The sequence below is a fragment of the Panulirus ornatus genome, chromosome 2 (genome assembly GCF_036320965.1).
Source record: "Panulirus ornatus isolate Po-2019 chromosome 2, ASM3632096v1, whole genome shotgun sequence".
In the NCBI taxonomy this organism is placed as follows: domain Eukaryota; kingdom Metazoa; phylum Arthropoda; class Malacostraca; order Decapoda; family Palinuridae; genus Panulirus; species Panulirus ornatus.
Window position 1 is genome coordinate 106,411,956 of NC_092225.1, and position 8,604 is coordinate 106,420,559.

The window sequence follows — 8,604 nt, forward strand, 5'->3', positions numbered from 1 at the left end:
TGAATGTAGGTTGGCGGCAGGGGTTGTGATGTCTCCAGGGTTGTTTAATTTGTTTATGGATGGGGTTGTTAGGGAGGTGAATGCAAGAGTTTTGGAAAGAGGGGCAAGTATGGAAGTCCCTGTTGGGGATGAGGTGGAGCTTGGAAGTGAGTCAGTTGTTGTTCGCTATGATACAGCGCGTGGTGGCTGATTCAGTGAGAAACTGCAGCAGCTGGTGACTAGTTTGGAAAGTGTGTGGAAAGAAGAAGTTAAGAGAAAATGTGGAATAAGACAAGGTTATTAGTACAGTAGGGTTGAGGTGTCAATACAATTGGGAGGTGAGTTTGAATGGAGAAAAACTGGAGGACTAGAAGTGTTTATAGATAACTGGGGAATGGATCCTGGCAGCGGATGGAACCATGGAAGCTAAGTGGAACATAGGGTGGGGGAGGGGGTGAAAATCCTGGGAGCCCGGAAGAATGTGTTGAAAGTCCGAGAAACATTAATCTCGAAAGCAAAAATGGTAATGTATTTTAAGGGAATATGTTTCCCCAACAATAGTAGTTATTGTTGCAGGCGTGGACTATGGATAGATTTGTGCGCTGAGGATGGATGTGGCTGGAACAATTAGATGTTTGAGGACAATGTGTGGAGTTGAGGAGGATTGATCGGAGTAAGAAACGTAAGGGTGAGAGAGATGTGAGGAAATAAAAAACGAGGCGTGGTTGAAGAGAGCATAAGAGGGTGTTTTGAAATGGTTTGGTCACATGGAGAAATGAGTGAGAAAGATTGGACCAAGAGGATATAGTGTCGGAGGTGGAGGGAACGAGAGAAGAAGGGAGACCAAATTGGAGGTGGAAATGGAGGAAAAAGATTTTGTGTGATCGTGGCCCTGAACATCAGGAGGGTGAAAGGTAGGGCAAAGAATAGAGTGAATTGGAGTGATGTGGTAAACCGGGGTTGACGTGCGTCAGTGCATTGGAATCAAGCATGTGTATGGGGGTGGTGGAGCCATTTCTTTCGTCTGTTTCCTTGCGCTAACCCTCGCAAACGCGGGAGACAGCGACAAAGCAAAAAAAAAAAAAAAAAAGTTTGAGTATTCCTGGCAAATTTATGGAGGGGTATTGATTGAGGAGGGTGAATGTATGTACAGAGCATCAGATTGGTGAAGAGCAGTGTTGTTCAGAAGTTGGTAGATAGATGTGTGGATCAGGTGTTTGCTTTGAGAAAGTAAGTAGAAATACTAGAAAAGCATAATGGATTTGTATGTAGCATTTATGATCTGGAAGAAGGCATATATAGCGTTGATAGAGATGCTCTGTGGAAGGTATTAACGAATATTATTGTGTGGGAGGCAAGTTAATAGAAGCCAGTGAAACATTTTCATTGAGGATGTATGGCATGTGGTACAAGGTAGGAAAGAGGCAAGTGATTGGTTCTCAGTGAATGTTGGTTTTTTCGGCAGAGTTGCGTTATGTCCATCCATTTCCTGTTTAAAATTGTTTATGGATGGGTTTGTTAGGGAGGTGAATGCAAGAGTTTTGGAAAGCGGGGCAAGTAAGCAGTCTGTTTGTGGGATGAGAGGGCTTGGTGAAGTGAGTCAGTTGTTGTTCATCGTCTGGATGATACAGCACTGGTGGCCTGTCTCGGTGATACTCTGCAGAAGTTGGTGACTGAGTTTTGGGTAAAAGTGTGGAAAGAAGAAAGCTGAAGAGTAAGGTTATTAGTACAGCAGGGTTGAGGGACAAGACAATTGGGAGTAAGTTTTAATTGAGAAAACCTGGAGGAAGAGACGTGTTTTAGATATCTGGGCGTGGATTTGGCAGTGGATGGAACCATGAAGCGGAAGTGAGTCAAGGGTGGGGGAGGGTGCAAAAGAACTGGATTGTAGAAAAATGTTGGAAGGCGAGATATTATCTCGGAAATCAAAAATTGGGTATGTTTGAAGGAATAGTGGGTACCTACAATGTTATATGGTTTCGAGGCCGTGGGCTACAGATACAGTTGTGGCGGAGGGGGTGGATGTGTTGGAAATGCAAGTCTGAGGACAATATGTGTGTGAGGTGGTTTGATCGAGTAGTAAGCAAGGATAAGAGATGTGTGAAATAAAATAGGTGTGGTGAGAGAGCAGAAGAGGGTGGTTTTGTGAAATGGATTTGGTCCACATGGAGAGAATGAATGAGGAAAGATTACAAGACGGATCTGATACGTCAGAGGAGGAGGAACAGAGAATTGGAGACCAAATGATATATATATCATTGCAGTTACTCTCTTCCCTCTTAATGTTAACACATGATAGAAAATCATCTTTGGCAAGGTTATTATTGTCTGTTGACAAATGGATGAACACTCTTGTTGAAGAACATTTCCAATAAAGGAGTCATCATTCCCTGCTGCTGGAAGCATAACAGCCTTGGAAATTCCGGTTTTCATAGAAAAAGTGTCCTAGAGCAACACCAGGACCCCCTTATTTTAATGAAAGGGGTCCTGATGTAAAATAAATGAATAGATGATCAAGTAATAGTATGATGTAAGTAAATATTTCCAGTGCTGAAGTGGGATTCCACAAGTTGTTTCAAAAACACTAAAGCCAAACTTTTTCTAACTGCCAGTCAATATATCGAAGATGTCATGGGCACATGTTAAAGATCTGTGTCCCCCTCCAGTTATATCACAAATTGTCAACTGATTCACTCTACAAGGTGACATATAATCACTGATAAAAGCCATTAACTAATCATATTATGTACAATGATCAAAATACATACAAAAATAATAAAGAAGCAAAGGAACCAAACATCCAGAGACCAATAGGTACCCTATTACTTCAAGACTGTATTGTAATAGTATTGTTTTAAGATTTGTAAAAGATTTCAGAAGCACAACACAAGTCTTTTGTTTGAGTAAAAAGGTGAAACATATGATTCAAAGATAAACCTTTCACTGTATCCGAGTGAACTAGAGGTGCAAACAATGTTATATGTGGATTATTAAGTAAAATATCTATTATTGAGACAGTGGTTAAAATGATGAAAACTACTATTGACGTTTGGTGAAAATAAATTTAAACATTCCTTTTTCATAGCCAAGTTGAACCATGATGTGACATTCATTTTTTTTCATTTCATTTTCAACTAGAGTTTCAGTTTTTCTAAATTGTTTCTTAATTTTTCACTATTGTATATATATGTTATGTGTGTGTGTGTGTGTTATGTGTGTGTGTGTGTGTGTGTGTATGTGTGGTGACTGTGTAATATATATAAATATATTATTCCCTGGTGATAGGGGTGAAAGAATACTTTCCCAACGCATTCCCATCGCGTGTCGTAGAAAGCACTAGAGGGGATGGATCGGGGGGCCAGAAATCCTCCCCTCCTTGTATTTTTTAACTTTCTAAAATGGGAAACTGAATAAGGAGTCACGCGGAGTGCTCACCTCCTCGAAAGCTCAGATTGGGGGTCCTAAAATGTGTGTGGATGTAACCAAGAGTGAAAAATGGATAGATAGGTATAATTTTTGAGGAAAGGAACCTGGATGTTTTGGCTCTGAGTGAAACGAAGCACAAGGGTAAAGGGGAAAGAAGTGGTTTGGGAATGTCTTGGGAGTAAGTCAGGGGTTAGTGAGAGGACAAGAGCAAGGGAAGGAGTAGCATGTACTCCGAAAACAGGAGTTTTTGGAAGTAATGTGATAGAATGTAAGTAAAAGTAAAATACTCGATTAATATGTTAAAACTGAAAGTTTGATGAAGAGATGGGTGATTAATGTGCATATGCACCTGGGGCAAGAGAAAAAAGTATCATGATAGCAATGTATTGTAGCAGCTGAATGATGTGTTAGTGGTTTTGGATGTCACGAGACCGGTTATAGTGTTGGGTGATTTGAATGCAAAGGTGAGTAATGCAGTGAGAGGGAAAAATTGGTATACATGGGGTGATAGTGTTGTAAATGGAAATGGTGAAAGCATGTAGATTTTATGTGCTGAAAAGGAACTGATGATTGGGAATACCTGGTTTAAAAAAGCGAGCTAATACATAAGTTATACTTATGGTAAGTAGGAGAGATGGCCAGAGAGCGTTATTGGATTACTGTTAATTGACAGGGCGCGCGAAAGAGAGGAACTTTATATGTTTAATGTGCTGAAGGTGCAACAGAAGGGATGTCTGATCACTATCTTGTGGAGGCCTCCAGGTGAAGATTTGTATGGGTTTCCCCGAAAAGAAGAGTGAATGTAGGTGAAGAGGTGGTGAGAGTAAGTGAGCTTGGAAGGAGAACAGTGTGAGGAAGATACCAGGAGAGACTGCGTAAAGAATGGAAAAAAGGTGAGAACAATGAAGTAATGGGGAGTGGGGGAGGAATGGGATGAATTTAGGGAAACATTGATGATTGCACAAAACAAACATGCTTAGTGGCATGAGAATAGTGGGATGTGGTTGATAAGTAAGGGTATTGAGTGGTGGGGATGACGAAGAAGAGATTAGTGAAAAGAGAAGAGAGAGGCATATGGAAACGATTTTTGCAGGTAAAAAAAATGAATTGAGTGGGAGACGTATAAAAGAACGAGACGGAGGTCAATAGAAAGGTGCAAGAGGAGAAAAAAAGGCAAATGATAAGTGGGGTGAGAGAGTAAATCATTAAATTAAGGAGGTAATAAAAAGATGTATCTGGAAGAGGTAAATAAGTGCGAAGACAAGGGAGCCAAAATGGGAACTTCAGTGAAGGGCGCAAATGGGAGGTGATAACAAGTAGTAGGTGATGTTGATAAGGAGATGAGTGAGTATTTTGAAGGTTTGTTGCATTTTTGATGATAGAGTGGCCAGATATAGGTGTTTTGGTCGAGGTGTGTGCAAAGTGCGAGGTATAGGAAAAATGATTGGATAAACAGAGAAGAGGTAGTATAAAGCTTTGCCGGAAGATGAAAGCCGGCCCCCCCCCCCCAAGGCAGCAGTTTGGATGGTATTGTGCATTGTAAGTTATAAAAAGGGGTGACTGAATTGTTGACTGGTTGTAAAGGTTATTAATGTATGTATGACACATAGGGGTTGAGGTGCCTGGGATTGGCGGAATGCGAGCATAGTGCCAATGTACATAGCAAAGGGGATAAGAGTTGAGTGCACAAATTACAGAGGTAAAGTACCTTTCTGGATCTGGAGAAGGAATTATGATAGAGTTGATAGAGATGCTCATTGGAAGTAATTAAAGATATCTGGTGTGGGAGGCAAGTTGTTAGAAGCAGTGAAAAGTATTTATCGAGAGGAAGGCATGTAACGTGGTAGGAAGAGAGGAAAGTGATTGGTTCTCAGTGAATTAGGTTGCGGCAGGGGGTGTGAGTCACCATGGTTGTTTAATTTGTTTATAGGATGGGGATTTGATAGGAGGTGAATGCAAGAGTTATTGGAAAGAAGGGCAAGTAAGAAGACTGATAGTGTGAAAATGAGAGAGCTTGGGAAGTGAGTAGTATAATTTGGATCGCTGAAGATACAGCGCTGTGGCTGATTCCTGTGAGAAAATGCAGAAGCTGTTTGACTGTAGTATGGTAAAGTGTGTTGAAAGAAGAAAGATAATAAGAGTAAAAGAGACTAAACAGAGCAAGGAAAATAGGTACAGTAAGGTTTGAGGTTCAATTCCATAGGGAGGTGAAGTTGAATGGAGAAAAACTGGCGGAAGTGAAGTGTTTTAGATATCTGTGAATGGATTCTGGCAGCGGTAAGGAACCATGTGAAGCGGAAGTGGATCATAAGAGGTGGTGGAGGGGTTGAAAATCTGGGAGCCTTGAAGAAATGTGGTGGAAGTCGAGAACATTATCTCGGAAAGCAAAAATGGGTATGTTTGAAGGAATAGTGTATCCAACAATATGTTGTATGGTTGCGAGGCGTGGACTATGGATAGAGTTGTGCGCAGAGGAGGATGGCAGAAATGAGATGTATGAGGACGAAGTGGGGTGTGAGGTGGTTAGATCGAGTAAGTAAACGTAAGGTGAGATAGATGATGTGGAAATAAAAAGAGCGTGGTTGAGAGAGCAGAATAGGGTGTTTATGAAATGTTTTGGTCACAAGGAGAGAATGAGTGAGGAAAGATTGACCAAGAGGATATATTTCGAGTGGAGGTAACGAGGAGAAGAGGGAGAACCACATTGGAGGTGAAAGATGGAGTGAAAAAGATTTTGTAGTGATTCGGGGCTGAACATGCAGGAGGGTGAAAGGAGGGCAAAGAATAGAGTGGAATTGAGCGAATGTGGTATACCGGGGTTGACGTGCTGATCAGAGCATAGAATCAAGGCATGTGTAAGGGGTGGGTTGGGCCCATTTCATATCGTCTGTATTCCTTGCGCTAACGCTCGCAAACAGCTGGAGACAGCGACAAACAAAAAAAAAAAAAAAAGTTTGAGTATTCCTGGCAAATTATATGGAGGGTATTGGATTGAGAGGGGAAGGTAAATGTAACAAGCCTCAATTGGGGAAGAGCAGTGTGGTTTCAGAAGGGTAGAGATGTGTGGATCAGTGTTGTGCTTTGCAGAATGTAAGTGAGAAATACTTAGAAAAGCAAATGGATTTGGTATGTAGCATTTATGGATCTGGAGAAGGCATATGATAAGAGTTGATAGAGAGCTCAGTGGAAGGTATTAAGAAATATATTGTGTGGGAGGCAAGTGGTAAAAGCATGTGAAAAGTTTTTAATACGAGGATGTAAGGCAAGTGTACGTGTAGGAAGAGAGGAAAGTGATTGGTTCTCATGAATGTAGTTATATGCAGCAGGGGTGGTGTGATGTCTCCATGGTTTTTTAATTTGTTTATGGATGGGGTTGTTAGAGGATGAATGCAAGAGTTTTGGAAAGAGGGGCAATATGAAGTCTTTGGGGATGAGAAGAGCTGGTGGAATTGAGTCAGTTGATTGTTTGCTGATGATACACTAAGCGCAGTGGCCTGATTCATGTGAGAAACTAGCAGAAGCTGGTGACGAGTTTGGGTAAAAGTTTGTAAAAGAAGAAAGTTAAGAAGTAAATGAGAATAAAGCAGTTATTAGGTAACAGTAGGGTTGAGGGTCCAAGTCAATTGGGAGGTGGAGTTTGAATGGAGAAAAACCTGGAGGAAGTGAAGTGTTTTAGATAGCCGGGAGTGGATCTGCAGCGGATGGAACCATGGAAGCGGAAGTGGATCATAGGTGGAGGGAGTGGGCGAAAGTCTGGGCCTTGAAGAAATGTGTGGAAGTCGAGAACATTATCTCGGAAAGCAAAAATGGGTATGTTGAAGGAATAGTGGTTCCAACAATGTTGTATGGTTGCAGGCGTGACTATGATAGAGTTGTGCGCAGAGGATGGATGTGGCTGAAATGAGATGTTTGAGACAATGAGTGGTGTGATGTGGTTTGAACGAGTAAGTAACGTAAGGGTAAGAAGAGATGTGTAGGAAATAAAAAGAGCGTTGTTGAGAGAGCAGAAAAGAGTGTTTGAATGGTTTGGTCACATGGAAGAGAATAGAGTGAGAAAGATTGACCACGAGGAATATGTGTCGGAGTGGAGGGAACGAGAGAAAGGAGACCAAATGGAGGTGAAAGATTGAGTGAAAAAGATTTTGTGTGATCGGGGTCTGAGCATTGCAGGAGGGTGAAGGAGGGCAAGGAATAGAGTGAATTGGAGCGATGTGGTATACCGGGGTTGACGTGCTGTCAATGATTGAATCAAGGCATGTGAAGCGTCTGGGAAACATGGCAAGCTTGTAGGATAGTATATTTGCGTGTGTGGACGTATAATATACATGTGGTAAGGGTTGGTTGGGCCATTTCTTTCGTCTGTTTCCTTGCGCTACCACATCGCAAACGCGAGACAGCACAAGCAAAAAAAAAAAAAAAAAAAAAAAAAATTTTAACTCCAATCTAAACCTGTCTACAATACTGCAAAGAAAAAGTACTTTATCTCACTTGAGGTAAAACAGTAACCCACAAGTTGGTATCCATTAAAACAAATTCTCACTTGGTATTACCTTAAAATACTCCATAGAGTACCTCATACACCTGGTTAGAGGGTAGTAAACCTATAGAGCATTATCTAGAGATGTTCCACTAGTTGTTTGTATACAATTCTATTTACAAAATTATGTTCAAATTAATCATAAGAACAAACTGAAAAAGAAAAAAAAATTTCGGTTTTTGAAAATCGACTTTACTGTAAATGGAAAATTAATAGAAATTGACTCACAAAGGGTTAAGCAGTGAAGAAAATTGTGAAATTATACCCTTTAACCCAGTGTCACTTTCATATATTATTGTCCAACTATGCACCTTTAATTCGAATTCCATATACAGTGAACCTTTCAGGCAGAGGTGTTGCAACGTGCACAGTGTGACTATAGATGAGTGCTGACATTAGCCAGTTGTTCTGACATCAGTGCCAATGTACTAATATGACAGACATCAAAACACAGTAGAGGCCTGTACTGATGAGGGCATTATTCCCATGGCACCATGTTCTATTATATGCAGACTCACAATGTAGCATCAGAAATTTCACAAACTGAAATGGAAGAAAACTTAAATTGACAAGCATACAAATTATGAATACTAGTATTTAAGGTGAAATACGCACCACAAGTTATGGATTCAGAATGAAATAAAGGAATAGGAAGTGGTAGG